The 18,798-nt window shown below is 39.1% G+C and overlaps 1 protein-coding gene across 10 annotated transcripts in view; it reads left to right on the top strand.

Annotated features, from left to right (window-relative positions):
• MYO3B (myosin IIIB) overlaps positions 1 to 18,798 on the top strand; it is a 486,811-nt gene that overhangs the window by 375,857 nt on the left and 92,156 nt on the right. The window lies entirely within an intron of this gene.

Below are 18,798 nucleotides of genomic sequence, written 5' to 3'. Positions count from 1 at the left end.
TGAGTGTCCATATTTATCTCAAGTGGTCTCATTGAATTGTCAGGAAATTGTCCGGAACAAAGTTACAGTTACTTGTCACTTTGCTGTAGAGGAGGATGAAGGGAGTGTCCCAGACTTTTAAAAGTGTCTCAATTTATAAAATTATTAGGAATTACTGCCTTTAAAAGATTTTTGTCTTTTATAAACTCTACTACCTCTGCCAGCCTCCCACAAGGCAAAACTGCTCCAAACTCTACCAGATCTGAATATGTGCATGTATCTCTAATACATATGTCATTGCCATAAAGTTTGTTACCTGGCTTTTTGCAAAAGAATTGAAAGCATGAGGACAGATAAATGGGCAGATAAATAGAAGTAAAAAGGGGAGAAATTATAGTTCTCTTAATCCCAAATTTGATTTCTAACCTAGTGCCATTTATGTTAATCACACACCTTTCCTTTAAAAGACTTTCCTCATTCTTACTAGATCTTGTCTGGCTGTTGTTTGGTTTTGTCTTGCTTAATTTCATAATTTTGGAGAATGCAGAGTGCTTGGGTCATCAGTTGCTGTTCATGGCAGTTTACGCCGACTGAGGCCTCTGTGCAAAATTGTGGCTTTCTATAGGAACTGTGCAGAATACCTAGCAAGAGGCAAAGATTCCTTGACAGACCATTTTCCCGGAAATTTGGAGGTGATGATGATAAGGAAGAAAGGATGCAGTCCACATAGGTTGGCACCATCCACCCCTCAGCCAGCTGAATTGGTGAGATCCTGTCTCCATTGCAGGAGTTGAGGCTAGAGGGAAAAGTGGCTGCCCTTTGAGGGCTGGTGGGTAGAAGATATGGAGGTCATTTGTCAGCCACAGTTCTTATGGTCATGTACCTCAGGGAAAGCCCTGTGACAGCATGTTCTCATTCCTGCAGCTCATTAAAGCATGTTACAAAGTTGCATAGTTTTGGGACATTATTTCTGCTTAGATTGTTAATGTAAATGTATCTGAGGAAGATCAGTAGGAACTTTTCTGGTGCTTTCCTGAGTGCATTAGGTCAGGATGCACTCTTTGCCAATGCCAAGTTAGATTCTGGCATTGACCCAGGACATCAGGAGCACAGCTGCCAAACAAGCAGGGTGGGGAGGGGTGGAGGGAGTGAGTCAAGTTAGGGTGCTTGGCTTCCAGAATTTGATGTTGATGGCGTGGCTGTAAAATGTGCCAAGAGGAATTTAATTTTTACATTCTTTTCTTACTTTATGTATTTGAAACTGCATAAACTCATTGTTAACCTTGGCTGGCTCCTTTGTTTCATTTTAAAGGATTCTTTTCAACTTTAAAGTGAAACACACAGTTGTGTAGTAGGAATGGAATGATTTTTCTTCTATTTACTTTTGTTTGTTTTCCAAGATTGGGAGTAATAAATTTTATTAGTTTTTTTAAATTAATAGCTTTCTCTAGTAGTTTTGGGTTTTTAGAAAAATTGAGTACGAAGTAGCAAGTTCCCATTTACTCTCCTCACCTTTCCCTCTCTCCCCATTTTCCCCTATTATTAACATCTTGCATTAGAGTGACTTGCTTGCTACAGTGATGAGCCAGTATTGATATATTATTATTAACAAAGTCCATAATTTACATGACAGTTCAGTCTTTGCATTGTACAGTCTGTGAGTTTTGAAAAATATATAATGACATGTATCCACCATTGCAATATCAAACAGAATAGTTTTATTTGCCTAATAATCCCCTGCGCTCCATCTATTCATCCCTCTCTCTCTTACCTTAAGCTCCTGGCAACTGTTAATTTTGGCTTCCCTGATAGCTCAGTTGGTAAAGAATCTGCCTGCAATGCAGGAGACCCCAGTTCAATTCCTGGGTCAGGAAGATCCCCTGGAGAAGGGAAAGGCTACCCACTCCAGTATTCTGGCCTAGAGAAGTCCAAGGACTGTATTTTCCAGTCCAAAGAACTGGAAGCGACTTTCACTTTCACATAGTTTTACCATTTCCAGAATGTCGTATAGTTGGAATCAGACAGTATTTAGCCTTTCCGTATTGACTTCTTTCCATTAGCAATATGTATTTAAGGTTCCTCCATGTCTTTATGTGGCTTGACAGTGTATTTCTTTTTATTGCTGAAAATAATCTGTTATATGGATGTATCACAGTTTGTTCATCCATTCACCTACTGATGGATGTCTTGGTTGCTTCCAGGTTTTGGCAATTATGAAGAAAGCTGTTATAAACATTTTTGTACAGGTTTTTGTGTAGACATAAGTTTTTCAAGTCCTTTGTGTTAATACCAAAATGTGTGGTTGCTAGATTATATGGTAAGTGTGTATGTTTACTTTTATAAGAAACTGCCAAACTCTCTTCCAAAGTGCTGCACCGTTTTGCATTCCTACCAGCAGTGAATGAGAGTTCCTGTTGTTCTTCATCCTTACCAGCATTCGGTGTTGTCAGTGTTCTGGCTTTTTGCTGTTTAAATAGGTATGTAGTGGTATCTCATTGTTGTTTTAATTTTTGTTTCCCTGATGTGGAACATCTTTTCATATGCTCATTTGCTATCTGTATAACTTCTTTGGTGAAGTGTCCGTTCAGATCTTTTGCCCGTTTTTAAATTGTGCTGTTTGCTTTCTTATTTGAGGGTGTACCAGTTCTTTGTATATTTCAGTACCAGTCCTTTGTGAGATAATGTGTTCTGCAAATATTCCTCCCGGTCTGGAGCTTGTCTTTTCATTCTCTCAGCAGTGTGTTTTGTGGAGCAGTAATGAATTTTTTTATGCACGTAATCAAGGAGAAAAAATTTTTTAAATAAACCTGACTCTCGGCATAGTACCTACTCCCTAAGAAAATGAAACAGCCTAAGAGGAACAAGGTGATTGGTTGTTCAAAATGAAACAGCCTAAGAGGAACAAGGTGATTGGTTGTTCAGTAGTTGAGCGTGTAAGGACCATGACACAAATGTGTTCCTTAAATTAAATGTAATCAATTCTAAGTGTTACAGGGAGGCAAGAAAGACATAGTCCAAAATTACGTAAGTGGGGCGGGGGGTGGGGGGTGGAATCTGTGGTTATATGACTGTGTGCAGAACCATGGTAAGGTTTTTCTCTCTTTTCATTTTTATCTGACTCTTTAAAGTAACTAGAACTCCTAGTTACTTAAACTTGCCGGAGGAAGACTCTGGGGCTGTCTTCTTTCAGTAAAAACTGAATTTAGCAAGGGAGAAATTGTTGGTTTAAGTTCAAAGAGGGGTGGGGGAGCATGAAGTGCACCTTTACTACTCATTGATTCAAGTATTCAGTCAGCTGGTGTTTACTGAGCAGTTATTAAGTGGTGGTGGTGGGTGCTGTGTTGGGTGCCAGTGGTATATAATGGAGCAACAGCCAAGATTGTCTCGTGGGTTTACATTCTAAGGGAGAAATAGACAAGTAAACCTGAAAGCAGATCTCTGGACAGGATATTAATAAGAGTGGCCCCTGGAGCTATGCTCTGACAGGGGTACCCTTGTGATCTTGTGGGAGCAGAGAAGGGTCAGTGGGCTGACACCAAAGCTGAGAACTGAAGGGGATCAGGAACTGACCAGATAGAATGGAGAAGGATATCTCTGGCCCTCTGCCTGTTCCTTTTTTTGTCTTTTATATTTTTCCTACCTCCTTTCGAAGACAATGGGCTGCTTTTCTGGGTGCCTGATGTCCTCTGCCAGCATTCAGAAGTTGTTTTGTGGAATTTACTTGGCGTTTAAATGTTCTTTTGATGAATATGTGGGGGAGAAAGTGGTCTCCCCGTCCTATTCCTCTGCCATCTTAGGACCGCCTCTCTGCCTGTTCCCTTTTCACACCAGGAAAGGCTCTCACATGAGAGATGTAACATTGAGGTTGTTTTAATGTGCGTGAATGCTTAGTTGCTCAGTCATGTCTGACTCTTTGCAACCCCTTGGACTGGAGCCTGCCAGGCTCCTCTGTCCATGGGGTTTTTCAGGCAGGAATACTGGAATGGGTTGCCATTTCTTCTTCCAGGGCATCTTCCTGAACCAGGGATCAAACCTGTGTCTCCTGCAATGCAGACAGATTCTTTACCCACTGAGACATCAGATACCTTTTAAAATTCTGAAATGTAACATGCTGACAGAAAAAAAAGAAAAAAGGTTTATAAAAGAGATGGACAGTGTAATGAATTATTATGAAGTCTCTATACAATTACACCTGAGGTCAGAAAACAGAACTTGCCAGCATCTCAGAAGCCTTCTGATACCCTTTCCTGATTATGATTCTCCTCCTCCCTAGAGGTCACCCCCTAAGTGTGCATCCTAAATACCATAGTTTGACTCCAGATTATGGGCTTAATGCATGAAGACAGAGCCTGACATGTGTAAAGCACCTAATAAATGTTTAGCTGTTGCCACTGCGTTTTCCCCACTCCTCAGATAATCCTTCTGAGTACTTAATTTCAAGTTAACAACTCCTTCCTTCCTTTCTTCTGCTCAAATTGCCAAGTCTTACAGAGTGTGCTGGTTTCTAAAACTGCACTTGGTTTTTTCCCATTGCCACCACAAGTCTGAAGAGTTTATCACCTTGAAACTTTACCACATTTAAAACGAGTTGGACTAATTTGTTGATATTTTCTTTGTCTGGCAATTTGTGTATTGGGAAAGAGTTATGTTTCATTAATCCACCTAAATGGTATAAGGGATTCTGAGAGCTCCCTCTGTCTCAAAACCCCGTTTTCGTTCTCCACTATGCAGAAGGTCCGTTAGGCTGCTTGGCAGTCAGCAATTAGAACAGCCAGTCTACCCAGATATTAGGCTGGATTTGTCTAACCTAATATACATGGCGATCAGTGGTCCCAAAGGGACCCTTCCTTTTTAAAGGAAGAAATTAATGATATCCCTTTTCATTACATTGGTGCCGGGAATTTCTCTAAGCAGCCTCTTTAAAAGAACAAATTCAAACAGGCCCCAGAAACAAATGCAAGAGATCTGCAAAGCTCTTGAGGGATGAGTTACACACTATCCTAATTTCAAAGGAGAAGTTTTGATGCCAGGATACAATGGCTGGGCTCTCCCAGTGGGCTTTAAATGCCAAATTCTGCCTTTGTGTAGAAATCAGATAAGTGCAAAGAGCTCGAGGCTTGTTTCAGCTCTTAACTGATTTGTCCTCCAAAAGGACAGTTCGCATGCTAGTTCATTACCCAGGGTCTGAATGTTTGGGGTATGAGCCGGGGACAGAGCATCCTAGGATCCTCTCCAGATCTCCAAGGGTCAAATTACAAAGTGTCCATTCTGTTTGTCCTTCACTGCTATATTTATCCATGCCCAGAGCAGTTCAGCTCCCAGCCTCACACTTGCACTCTGCGCTCTGATTTTCAACTTCGGTTGCCATCTGGGGACCAGGTTCTTCTCATCTGCTGTGGGCTGCCATTCTTTGTTCTAGACTGCATCCTCTCATTCAGTTTATTAATGGTGAACCCACTTCATGTTGCAGCTTCTACCAAACAAATTCTGTGGGAAAGCGTTGGGAAAAAGTACATCACATTATCTTGCCCCATAAAGGGGAAGTTAAAATAGATGTTCCCTCCAACCCACCACTCTGAGCAAATTAACCCATCTGAAGGACAACCTATAAATAATGACTGAGTGATTAGAGGATTGAACACACACTGCATTAAAGTTCTGCTTACATTATCTGTAACCATTGAATTATAAACATTGAGCTTAGAGTGATTATCTTCTCTGTAGCACTCCTGACACATGGTCATGCAGGCTGATTTCACACATTCTTTTGCAGACCTTTTTATATCCAGAGCCCCTCTGAGAAACTAATGTAATCCACATCCCCTAATTCCAGAAAAATGGGCAAATGCACAGCTATACTATTTTGTGCATAATGCCAGGCTCTCCCCAGACATCTTCATAGTCCCATCGGGGTCTTCATCCCAGGTTAAGAATCTGTACTGGTGAAAGTAGCTGACAAACTTTGAAGACTATCAATTTTATAGTTAGAAAGCTTGATAGAAGGACTTCTCTTCCTGTTTCCCAATAACTGAACAAGAAAAAAAAAAAAGGTACTTCTTTTTCCGGGTTTAGTTCTTCAACTATTTGTAGATTGTTATAGCTTTCTCTTTGGGGCCGTTCATTCTGTAATTCATCAAATAACCTTTAAAAGCTATGACCACATCCAAGACATTATTAATGCCAAGATCTAAGGTCTTGGGACTAGAAGACACACATGCAATCCAAAAAAGATAGAGCTACCTAGTTCTCAAAAATGCCAAGGCAGGTTGCTATAGTATTTTCCTTCTTCATTAAAATAAAAAAACATTGATCCCTTTAAAAAAATTTTTTTTAAACCTCAGAATTCTTGAAAAGACTAAAATATTGAACCTCATTTATTTCTCCATCACCTTAACTCTTTTTTTAATTAAAAAATATTACTTAGCTATTGTTCAATTTTCCATGCTTCATAGAGAAGGAAAATTCTTAGAATTTTAGACTGGAAGTTGGAACTTAAAGATTGAGAAAAAATTATTTTGCTTTTTACTTTGAACTCCCTACAAAATGGGATTAATATTTTCTGAGCCACTTGTAAATGCTCAGATAATTTATACACAACATATATTAGTATTTATGCTCTCCTTGAAAGCAGTTTCTTCTTGGTTCTCATTAATATCAGTCTGAACTTAGATGCTACCCTGCTTTGACTTCTTAGGCCACTAATTTTGTAAAAATATTAATGGTCCCAGGAATCTCATATGTTGTATTTTAGAGTTTTAAAACTGCTGTTGGTTTTTCTCTTTCATCGAAGGCTGAATTATAACTAGATAGAATTTAGAAAAAAATCAAGATACAGATAAAACAAAACAAAACCTCATAAAATCCCCCAATTATAACAACAAACCTGATCAAATGTCTAGAGACGAGGTGTTTGACTTGATTTTAGGCAGTCGGTTAGCCCTCACTAAAAAGTGAATAGGTTTGATCAAGTCATGCCAGAATTCCCTAAAAGTTATATAATTCTGTAAAGAGAAGATATCTGAGTTGGTAACGAGGTATGTGTGTTGACAGAGTCTTGACATCTTCCCCCCAGGTAGTAAAATGATTGCAATGTCTGCATTTTAGAAAATATTTTTCAGAAAATGATTGTGATTCACTATTGTAACATTTTACATACTTCCTTTGAGTCTACTCACCACCTAACAGTGTTTTCTTGCCTATCCTATTACAGTTAGTGCTCTTTACCTTGACATGGAGGCCTGAAGGTGTGAGTCTATACATGTGTGTGTATATATGAGTGTGTGTGTGTGTGTGTGTGTGTGTATAGATAGATAGATACATGCATGTATGTGTATAATAAGAAACATATCAGACAGCATCCCTGCAGGAAATAGATTGTACAGTCAAATTAGGATAGATTGAGAATTGTTAAGGGATTATTTTATAGTAAAAGGTTATGGATAGAATGTAAGGAAACTATATAGGATACTATCGTACCCTGGGGGCTAGTGCGAGTGGCGCTGTTAGCATATATACCTAAAAGGTAAGGAAAGGACATGGCATCTGGAACCCAGAAGGAAAGAACCATGTGAGTAGAGGGGTCTTGAGAAGACAGATGACCTTCAGTCAAGAACACAGTCAGCACAGTATGGTACTGGCACCAAAACAGAAATATAGACCAATGGAATAAGATAGAAAGCCCAGAGATTAACTCACACACCTATGGGCACCGTATCTTTGACAAATGAGGCAAAATATACAATAGGGCAAAGATAGTCTCTTTAATAAGTGGTGCTAGGGAAACTGGTCAGCTACATGTAAAAGAATGAAATTAGAACACTTCCTAATTACCATATACAAAAGTAAACTCAAAATGGGTTAAAGACCAAAATGTAAGACTGGAAACCATAAAACTCTTAGAGGAGAATATAGGCAGAACACTCTATGACATAAATCACAACAAGGTCCTCTATGACCCACCTCCTTGAGTAATGGAAATAAAAACAAAAATAAACAAGTGGGACCTAATTAAACTTAAAAGCTTTCATACAGCAAAGGAAACTATAAACAAGGTGAAAAGACAACCCTCAGAATGGGAGAAAATAATAGCAAATGAAACAACTGACAAAGGATTAATTTCCAAAATATACAAGCAGCTTATGCAACTCAATACCAGAAAAACAAACAACCCAATTAAAAAGTGGGCAAAAGACTTAAACAGACATTTCTCCAAAGAAGACATACAGTTGGCTAATAAACACATGAAAGGACATCACTCATTATTAGAGAAATGCAAATCAAAACTGCAATGAGATATCACCTCACACCAGTCAGAATGGCCATCATCAAAAAATTTTACAAACAATAAATGCTGGAGATGGTGTGGAGAAAAGGGAACCCTCTTGCACTTTTGGTGGGAATGTAAATTGATACAGCCGCTATGGAAGACAGCATCGAAATTTCTTTAAAAACTAGGAATAAAACTACCATATGACCCAACATTCCTACTACTGGGCATATACCCCAAGAAGACCAAGACTGAAAAAGTCACGTGTATGCCAAGGTTCATTACAGCACTATATACAATAGCTAGGACATGGAAGCAACCTAGATGTCCATTGACAGATGAAAGGATAAAGAAGCTGTGGCGTATATATACAATAGAATACTAATTCAGCCATAAAAAGGAATGCATTTGAGTCAGTGCTAATGAGGTGGATAAACCTAGAGCCTATTATACAGAGTGAAGTAAGACAGAAAGAGGAAAACAAATATCGTATATTAATACATATATATGGAATCTAGAAAGATGGTACTGAAGGTACTGTTTGCAGGACAGCAATGGAGATGCAGACATAGAGAGTAGACTTATGGACACGGGGGTGGGGGCGGCAGGTAGGAAGAATAGGGTAGGACTAATGGAGAGTAGCATGGAAACATACACTAACATGTAAAACAGATGCATGCTAAGTCACCTGAGTCCAACTCTTTGTGACTCCATGGACTATAGCTCACCAGGCTCCTCTGTCCATGGGATTCTCCAGGCAAGAATACTGGAATGGGTTGCTATTCCCTTCTCCAGGAGATCTTCCCGACCTAGAGATTGAACCCACATCTCTTAAGTCTCTTGCATTGGCAGGTGGTTCTTTACCACTTGCGCCACCTGGGAAGCCCATAGCCAGTTGGAATTTGCTATATGACTCAGAGAACTCAAACCAGGGCTCTGTGACCACCTAGAGGGGTAGGATGGGATGGGAGGTGGGAGGAAGGCTCAAGAGGGAGGGGACATATATATATATATATATATATATATATATACCTATGACTGCTCTGTGTTCATTTATGGCAGAAACCAACACAATATTATAATTATCCTTCAATTAAAAATAAAAAAAAAAGAATGTTGTCAACACACAACAACCTGACAGGAAGGGAGCTGTGGAATAAGAGAAAGTATTTTATCTCTCTTTGCTCACTTTCTTCCTTCCTTTATGTCCTGTTAGGACCCCTTATTGGCCAAGCCACTGGGAAGACAAAGTACTCCATACAGGTCAGTTTCTGGGTCAGAAACTGTGGTAGACATAGATGGAGAATGGATATGCTGGGAAGAAATGCTGCACCACTTAAAAGTACCCAATATAACTTCAGTTACTAATAAATTCACATTCCTAATAAGTTCACTCCCTTTGACAGATGAAAGATGAAAACACTTCTCTGAAATATATTTTTTAAAACAGTGCCTTAGTTAGGAATTGTTCTGTATTTAAATAAACAGACTGCAATACAGTGACTTCAACAGATAAATGTTCATTTTCTTCATGCCACCAGAACTCTGGGGGTATGCAGTTTTTTATATTGACTGAAGAGATCAAGAATGTCAGGCAAGGCCATGCCTCTGCAATTCTCTTGGCTTTTTATGATCTCAAGATGGCTGCTGGAGCTACAGCCATCACAGCTGCATTCTTTGTGAAAGGACAAAAAGGATTTTCCTGGAGGCCCTATGAAATGCCTTTTGTTTACTTCTCAGGGCCCTCCTTTATCTGCAGGAGAACATAAAAGAAATTTGAGTTAATCAGTTTGTTGCCCCTATGAGAAAGCATTCTGTTGGGAAAGAAGCAAGCAAGAATGAATGTTGAGTAGACAACCAGTAGTGCCTACCCAATATAGACTTTAATCATCTCAGGCACATATGCTAAGGACAGAGTTTCTTGCTGGTTTCTGAACTGGGGAATTTTCAAGTCATATGAATAAAATAGTCCCTCCTTAATGATCAGATTTAGCCTTGGAGCTCTCTTCATGGAATACCAAGGCCTGCAGGAAAGAGGCCACTTATAAGAGATGGTTATAAAATCCAGCTTGCTCCTTGGAAGGAAAGCTATAACAAACCTAGACAGCATATTAAAAAGCAGAGATATCACTTTGCTAACAAAGGTCCATCTAGTCAAAGCTATAGTTTTTCCATTAGTCATGTATGGATGTGAGAGTTGGACCTTTAGAAGGCTGAGTGCCGAAGAATTAACTGTGGTATAGGAGAAGACTCTTGAGAGTTCCTTGAACTGCAAGAAGATCAAACCAGTCAATCCTTAAAGAAATCAACCCTGATTATTCATCGGAAGGGCTGATGCTAAAGCTGAAGCTCCAATACTTTGGCCACTTGATGCAAAGAGCCAACTCATTGAAAAAGACTCTGATGCTGGGAAAGATTGAAGGCAAATGGAGAAGAGGGTGGAAGAGGACAAGATGGTTTGATAGCACAACCAACTCAATGGACATGAATCTGAGCAAGCTCTGGGAGATAGTGAAGGACAGGGGAGCCTGGCATGCTGCAGTCCATGGGGTTGCAAAGAGCTGGACACAACTTAGAGACTGAACAATAACAACAAATAAAATTCTAAGACAGATATTCAAGTATGTTTTGTGGAAACAGTTTGTTCAAACAAAGTGAAGCTACTTCTTATGGTAGAGTCGAGAAATGAGAGCAATGGAAAAGACACACTTTTAGAATGCTGGTAGAAGTATAAAGGAACAATTTTTACACAGAAATATTTTTCAGTGTATATTGAGGGACTTCTAAAAATGGTCAGATCCTTTATCCCAATAATTTACTCATAATCTGCCTTTTTAAAGTCTAGAAAAAGTTATGAGAACAATTAAATTTGATACTACTGTACCCTATGGACTATAGCCCACCAGGCTCCTCTGTCCATAGAATTCTCCAGACAAGAATACTGGAGTGGGTAGCCATTCCCTTCTCCAAGGGATCTTCCCGACCCAGGGATCAAACCCAGGTCTCCTGCATTACAGGCACTAGTGAAACCCATATATTATGGAATAATATATAACTATTAAAATTATATTACAAAGCATTTATGATAGCATGAGAGAATTGATTTCATTATCACATTAGCCAAGATTCTGCTGCAGTTTTTCTTGAGTATTTTAATTCTCTAGGTCTCCTTTTGCTTTAATATCCACTGAAATGACCAGAGCCTAGTATTAATAGTAGGATTATTAGTATTCTAGTATTAATAATAGGATTTATACCCTCAAACTGCCCATCAGCACCTCAAACTGAAGGAAAAAACAAACACCTCTTTAGAAAGAATTGATCAAGAGCTTTAAAGGGAAGTTCATAAAAGGAAAAAAAAATACAAATGACCTAGGACTCTATGCAAATGTTCAGCTTCAAATTTAACACAAAAAAATGAAAATTTCTTTTTTGCTTTACAAATGAAAATGAAAGTGTTAGTCACTCATCTGTATCTGACTCTACAATCCCATGGACTGTAGCCTGCCAGGCTCCTCTGTCCATGCAATTCTCCAGGCAAGAATACTGGAGTGGGTTGCCCTTCCCTTCTCCATCAGATCTTCTTGACCCAGGGATTGAACCCAGGCCCCCACATTGCAGGCAGATTCTTTAACATCTGAGCCAGCAGGGGAGCCCCAAGCTATGATTTTTTTAAAAAAAAAGATAATACCTGGGCTGTCAGGAAAGCAAGGAAACAAGGGCACTCATAGAATTGTTTGTGTCAGGGCAACACCCTCTTTGAGGACAAATCTGCCAATATATCAGTTGACTCAGAAACACCTGCACCATAAACTTATTCTCTGTATGTAATTGGACAAGCGCATTGGAAGCAATTTATACTATTCTGTGGCTAGTTGTATTGAAGTATAAAAAAGAACCCAATGATGTTAATTCTTGGTCACTCTGAGAATTTTGATAGATGAGAAATAAGAAAGTGCTTGACATGGTACCTAGCACACAGTAGGTGCTGAATAAGTGTTTATTAAATGATAAATTGATTCAGATGGGTAGACACTTTAGGGGAAAATGAATTTTGTCTAAAAGAGCATCTTGCATTTTAGTCTCATGTTGTAAATATTTCTGGTCAACATTGGTAACCGTGGACTAGAGCTTAGGAAACAGGACACAGCCATCTGTCAAGAACAGTGGGAGACTTTAGGGATGAGATTTCTTTCTGTTTGTCTGTCTTTCCTTTCTTTTCTTTCTTGTACAAATCAGCTATGAAAATGAATGTGGTCTCCAAACAAGGCTGGAGAAAGAGATTAGTAGTGAGCCTTGGAAAAATCTGTAGGGAGCAAGGTAGACCAAATCAGGTTGCTCGGTGGTTTATTTAGCTTATGCAGTGCTTTGACTGAGAGAAAAACTAAACTGGGTCATCTGATTGACAAGCATAATCATTTTAGAAAAATTTGCATAGTCTGGAGAGATGATCTCAGGCCCTGCTGAAAGGAGGGTGTAGCTTACTTTAAAGTCTTTTCTCCTCCTTTCCTCAAACACTTTTCCCATAACACACCTGAAAAATCCCCTAACCTTTGTTGCAAAAGAATTTGACTAGAGTAATCAGTGAAGACAGTTTGAAATATTGGACTTCATATCAGCAGGTTATAGCACATTAAAATACTCTTGGATTTTAATGATGAAAATATGTTGAAATAGAAACTTCTGCAGGTTGCATTATTTTCTCAGAAATTCCCAAAAGAATATGCTTAAATCACTTAATGTAAGAAAGTATCTAAAATAGGTTAAGAGACTTGTTCTTCACTGTTTAAGCTACAAAGGGAAGGATGAAGTAATGCTGCTGAGTTAGAAGGACTTTGACTAGAAAATTCAGTTTATGTGCATAACATGGTATCTAAGAAAAAATGAGCTTTAGAAAATGGCTATGGCATTATTATTTTACTGATTGTAATACTTGAGAATTTTTACCATATAAATTGTATAGACAACTAAAGAAAATAAAGCTTACATTTTAGGTTCATTTTGAATATGCATTATGGCTAGAATTCCATCATTTGAATTTTTCTAAGTTCTGCTTACCCCAGAAACTAAATATCATTACCCATTTTATGGGGAAAGCTATGAGTGGCTGGTGAGAAAAATCTTAATTTTTTCCACAGCATTAACATTATCTGCACCAAACTTATTCAAAGTATGGGAATCTATGGTATTATCAGATCATGCCAGCAAAAGAAAGCTCAATTTTTAAAAAATTATACACCAAGTGTGAATGGGTTTGGCATTTTGAAAAGGGTCTCATTCTCAGTACGTAAATCCTCTCTGTATCATTCTGAAGCTCAGATGTTTCTGATTAGTGTCCTGCTGTCTCACTGGTACCTCCTAGAAGTCAGGAAGATTAGTAGAGTGCATGCAGTCCTCACATCTCAGCATGATTGAGTCCAGGTTTGAGAGGAGGGCAGTGACCTGATGAAGAAATACAGCCTTCTCTGCCTGAGTCACACACTTAGAGCCCTAGAACTTTAGCACAGATATTCGTCAGCCATCTAACCTTTAATATTGTCATATTTTTAAATGAGAACTCAACCCAGTGGCCTGTAGGAAACAGATTATAGAATTTTTGCAAGCAACCTTTAGTTAAAACAAAAATTTGAACTGCATTCATTGTCATGAAGAGAATGTTGTCTTTCCAGAGACTCTAAGAGCAAAAATAAAATGATGCAATGCAGGATGAAGAGGGAATGATTTCAGTTATTAACCTAATGTTTAGTTATAAGCTTATTATTATAATACGATTATATATTTATATGGTTAGATAGCATACAAGATGGTTAGAGAGCATCACCAACTCAATGGACATGAATGGGAGCAAATACCCGGAGGTAGTGGAGGATAGAGGACGGTGGGCCACAGTTCATGGGGTCACAAAGAGTTGGACATGACTTAACAACTGAACAACAACAATAATAATTATAATATATTTCTACTGAAACTGTCATTCTGATGCCAAAATCAAAACTAGATGAGTGTTAATGAATTTAATAAGAATTTCAATAAGATCTTTGTAAATTTCTCTAAGTTTCGCAACTGAAAATATTAAATTTCTCCCCTACCAATGAATTTTAGGTGATGCTAGTGAAGATTGTGGGAGATTCAAAGAATGGGACTTATAGAAATATTTGAAACTCTTTGGACCTGAAAGTGTGACATTGCTTTGTTCATATAAAGTCATGTAATGAAAGGTTTAAGAAAGTTAACAGGATACAGATCCAATCAGAGACTGAAGAAGTTTTAAACCACTGAGCTTCACTTCTGATCAGCATAAGATGTTTTGTTTGGGGCCTTTGGCTGAAGTTGGAAAGGAATGATTTGACTTGCTGAGTGGATGCTGAGATGCCTCCAGGCAGAAAGTCCAATGGAAAAGAACAACACAGAGCCAGAGTCACAAAGTGAATGCCACTGTGAAGAAAGCCATACCTTTTACTGCTTCTTATGTGGAACAGAAATAATTACAAGTGTTTGGAAATTAGGGTCTTAAGTAGTCTTCAGTTCAGTTCAGTCGCTCTGTCGTGTCCGACTCTTTGTGACCCCATGAATCCCAGCACGCCAGGCCTCCCTGTCCATCACCAACTCCCGGAATTCACTCAAACTCATATGCATTGTGTTGGTGATGCCATCCAGCCATCTCATCCTCTGTCATCCCCTTCTCCTCCTGCCCCCAATCCCTCCCAGCATTAGAGTCTTTTCCAATGAGTCAACTCTTCGCATGAGGTGGCCAAAGTACTGGAGTTTCACCTTCACCATCACCCCTTCCAATGAACACCCAGGACTGATCTCCTTTAGGAGGGACTGGTTGGATCTGCTTGCAGTCCAAGGGACTCTCAGGAGTCTTCTCCAACACCACAGTTCAAAAGCATCAATTCTTTGGCGCTCAGCTTTCTTCACAGTCAAACTCTCACATCCATACATGACAACTGGAAAAACCATAGCCTTGACTAGACAGACCTTTGTTGGCAAAGTAATGTCTCTGCTTTTGAATATGCTATCTAGGTTGGTCATAACTTTCCTTCCAAGGAGTAAGCGTCTTTTAATTTAATGGCTGCAATCACCATCTGCAGTGATTTTGGAGCCCCCCAAAATAAAATCTGACACTGTTTCCCCATCTATTTCCCATGAAGTGATGGGACCAGATGCCATGATCTTCGTTTTCTGAATGTTGAGCTTTAAGCCAACTTTTTCACTCTCCTCTTTCACTTTCATCAAGAGGCTTTTGAGTTCCTCTTCACTTTCTGCCATGAGGGTGGTGTCATCTGCATATCTGAGGCTATTGATATTTCTCCCAGCAATCTTGATTCCAGCTTGTGCTTCTTCCAGCCCAGCATTTCTCATGATGTACTTTGCATAGAAGTTAAATAAGCAGAGTAGCAATATATAGCTTTGATGTACTCCTTTTCCTATTTGGAACCAGTCTGTTGTTCCATGTCCAGTTCTAACTGTTGCTTCCTGACCTGCATACAAATTTCTCAAGAAGCAGGTCAGGTGGTCTGGTATTCCCATCTCTTGAAGAATTTTCTACAGTTTATTGTGATCCACACCGTCAAAGGCTTTGGCATAGTCAATAAAGCAGAAATAGATGTTTTTCTGGAACTCTCTTGCTTTTTCCATGATCCAGCAGATGTTGGCAATTTGATCTCTGGTTCCTCTGCCTTTTCTAAAACCAGCTTGAACATCTGGAAGTTCACGGTTCACGTATTGCTGAAGCCTGGCTTGGAGAATTTTGAGCATCACTTTGCTAGCATGTGAGATGAGTGCAATTGTGCAGTAGTCTGAGCATTCTTTGGCATTGCCTTTCTTTGGGATTGGAATGAAAACTGACCTTTTCCAGTCCTGTGGCCACTGCTGAGTTTTCCAAATTTGCTGGCATATTGAGTGCAGCACTTTCACAGCATCATCTTTCAGGATTTGAAATAGCTCAACTGGAATTCCATTACCTCCACTAGCTTTGTTCATAGTGATGCTTTCTAAGGCCCACTGGACTTCACATTCCAGGATGTCTGGCTCTAAGAGAGTGATCACACCATCGTGATTATCTTGGTCATGTAGATCTTTTTATACAGTTCTTCTATGTATTCTTGCCACCTCTTCTTAATATCTTCTGCTTCTGTTAGGTCCATACCATTTCTGTCCTTACACAGATCTAAACTGTGAAAAGCTGAATGAGATTTAGGAATGGAATGATGAAGAGTCATGCACATTTTTGGTGCTAAATTGCTTCAGTTGTGTCCGACTCTGTGCGACCCCATAGACGGCAGCACACAAGGCTCCACCATCCCTGGGATTCTCCACGCAAGAACACTGGACTGGGTTGCCATTTCCTTCTCCAATGCATGAAAGTGAAAAGTGAAAGTGAAGTCGCTCAGTCGTGTCAGACTCGTAGCGACCCCATGGACTGCAGCCCACCAGGCTCCTCCATCCATGGGATTTTCCAGGCAAGAGTACTGGAGTGGGGTGCCATTGCCTTCTCCACCATCTCACCTAATTCTAAGTTATCTTCAGCTTATGGTGATAGTTAAACAAGACAGCATCCTTGGTATATAAGGGCAGAGTGTGGAAGAAGGCCCTGGAGGAGTTCAGGGGACTTCCTGTTGGGTTTGTTTTGTTTTTTTTTTTTGCTTGCTTCACTTGACCACACTGACACTCTAACAATAAATACTCAGAAACATTCTAGCAAATGTTCAGGAGTGGTGGCATATGGAGTGTTTGATTTTGTTTGTGTTTGAAATATGATTTCCACACAGATGGCATTGGTTTAGCGGTTGTGTGACTTTGTTTGGATCTTTTTGTGCTCAATAAAGAGATGAGAACCATAGCTCTTTGAAACATCCAGCTCCCAGGTTTGATTGTGTGATCTGCCTCCCCACATTTGCAAAGGTATAGGCTTTTCTCCCTAAGATACCTTTACTTGTCAGTGAGATTTCAGTGACTCTCAACAGTGGGTTTCAGTTGGATCTTGGAGTATTAAGGTTAAGGCAATAAATGGAGGCTGTGAAAATTCCACGGACCAAAAAACTTTGATATTTTGATTCCAGAATGCAGTTACTATAGTAGGAATATGGTCATGATACTAGAGCCGACGAAGCCAACTGTTTCTTTGAAAAGTTGGATTGCCAGGGACAAGGCCTAAAAAATGAAGTCAGTGGCATGTGTGTCCTGTTAGATAAGTTGGTGTGTAATATCCATAGATATTTTTAGACATCCAGTCTGTCATTTTCTCTTTCAACCTTGGTGGTAAGGGAGGTTGGAGGAGAGGGGGAAAAAAAAAAAGCTTAAAATACTAGTGATTCATAAAATTGTGAATGTCACTGTTTTGTTTGTTAATCATCATACCTGTATTTTCCCATTAGCTGGGACCTGAATATTATTGCAAGGAATATTGGCATGCCAGTTTTGTTTCCTTTTGTCTGTATTTAGCTTTCTCTGATGGCTGTTCACCCATCTTTCCAAAAGTTAGCTAAAGTCAGTGTCTTTCTTTTACATTCCCCACAAAAAAATGCAACTTCCAGTAATGTTCAAGTAATATGTTCTTCTCTTTACTAATGTGGTTGATGTCTTAGGTAAAAATGGTTGTATAAGAAGATACACATTTCATCACCAATAGCCTCTGAAGGATATTTCACTGGAAGTTATGAAGCTGCACTTGAATTGTGTATTAACTTATAAGCAGAGGAGTCATTTCCTTCCTAGGACCTTGAAAGAGAGAGACTCTATAAAACCAAACCGGGTTATCTTCTCAAACTTCAAGTTTTGAATTGTGAATGATAGAAAACTGAAAGTCATGGAAAATATTTTGCTCTTTTAATCCCTAAATTCTAGAATTCAGGCTATTTTGCTAATTTTTTTTTCCTGCAGGATCTGGCTCTTTTAACAATGTTTTCATTATAAGGTAATGTGGATTATTTGAAGATGAGAGTATTTGGTAAATACTTCATCCACCTAAACCTAATTTAACTAATTTGGAAGAGGATTAAGGAGACTCAGACACGGGTATGATCCAGGGAGAAGAGCCAAGATTAACGTACTGAGCTGCCAGAACTATTGTTTCAAACATTGTGAAATCAAATTTAGATCTCATACACAAGTTCTTGGCTGAAGAAAAAGAGTTTTCCAGTTTGGAGTGAAAACCAACTTCTCCCAGCTGCTGTAACAGGAGCATGAAAATGGTGTTTGAAGGAAAGAAATTGCATGTAAAAAATTGGTTTAAAGGATTGGAGTTGAGTTAATTTTCTGTCTTCCTTTTTATTTAGCTCTTTCCTTTATGCTTGGTAGCCTTGGGTTACTCTGAATTAAAATTAATCTTTTTTAAATTGGATCTTTGTGAACAAAATAGCAAAATATCTCCATTTCACAGATAAGGAAACTGCTGTTCCAAAAGGTTAGGTGCCTTGCCCACACTCTACAGCCAGGAGCCAAGATTCCACATGGGTTTTTCTCACTGAAAAACCTGGGCTCTGGACCGCTCTATCATCTTCCACAGCAAATACATTTCTCCACTTGGTGTCATTACACATTGCCTCCAT

This window comes from Bos indicus, chromosome 2, assembly GCF_029378745.1.
Source record: "Bos indicus isolate NIAB-ARS_2022 breed Sahiwal x Tharparkar chromosome 2, NIAB-ARS_B.indTharparkar_mat_pri_1.0, whole genome shotgun sequence".
Taxonomy (NCBI): domain Eukaryota; kingdom Metazoa; phylum Chordata; class Mammalia; order Artiodactyla; family Bovidae; genus Bos; species Bos indicus.
The sequence above is the reverse complement of the archived record's forward strand: the minus strand, read 5'-3'. Positions and strand labels throughout refer to the sequence as shown.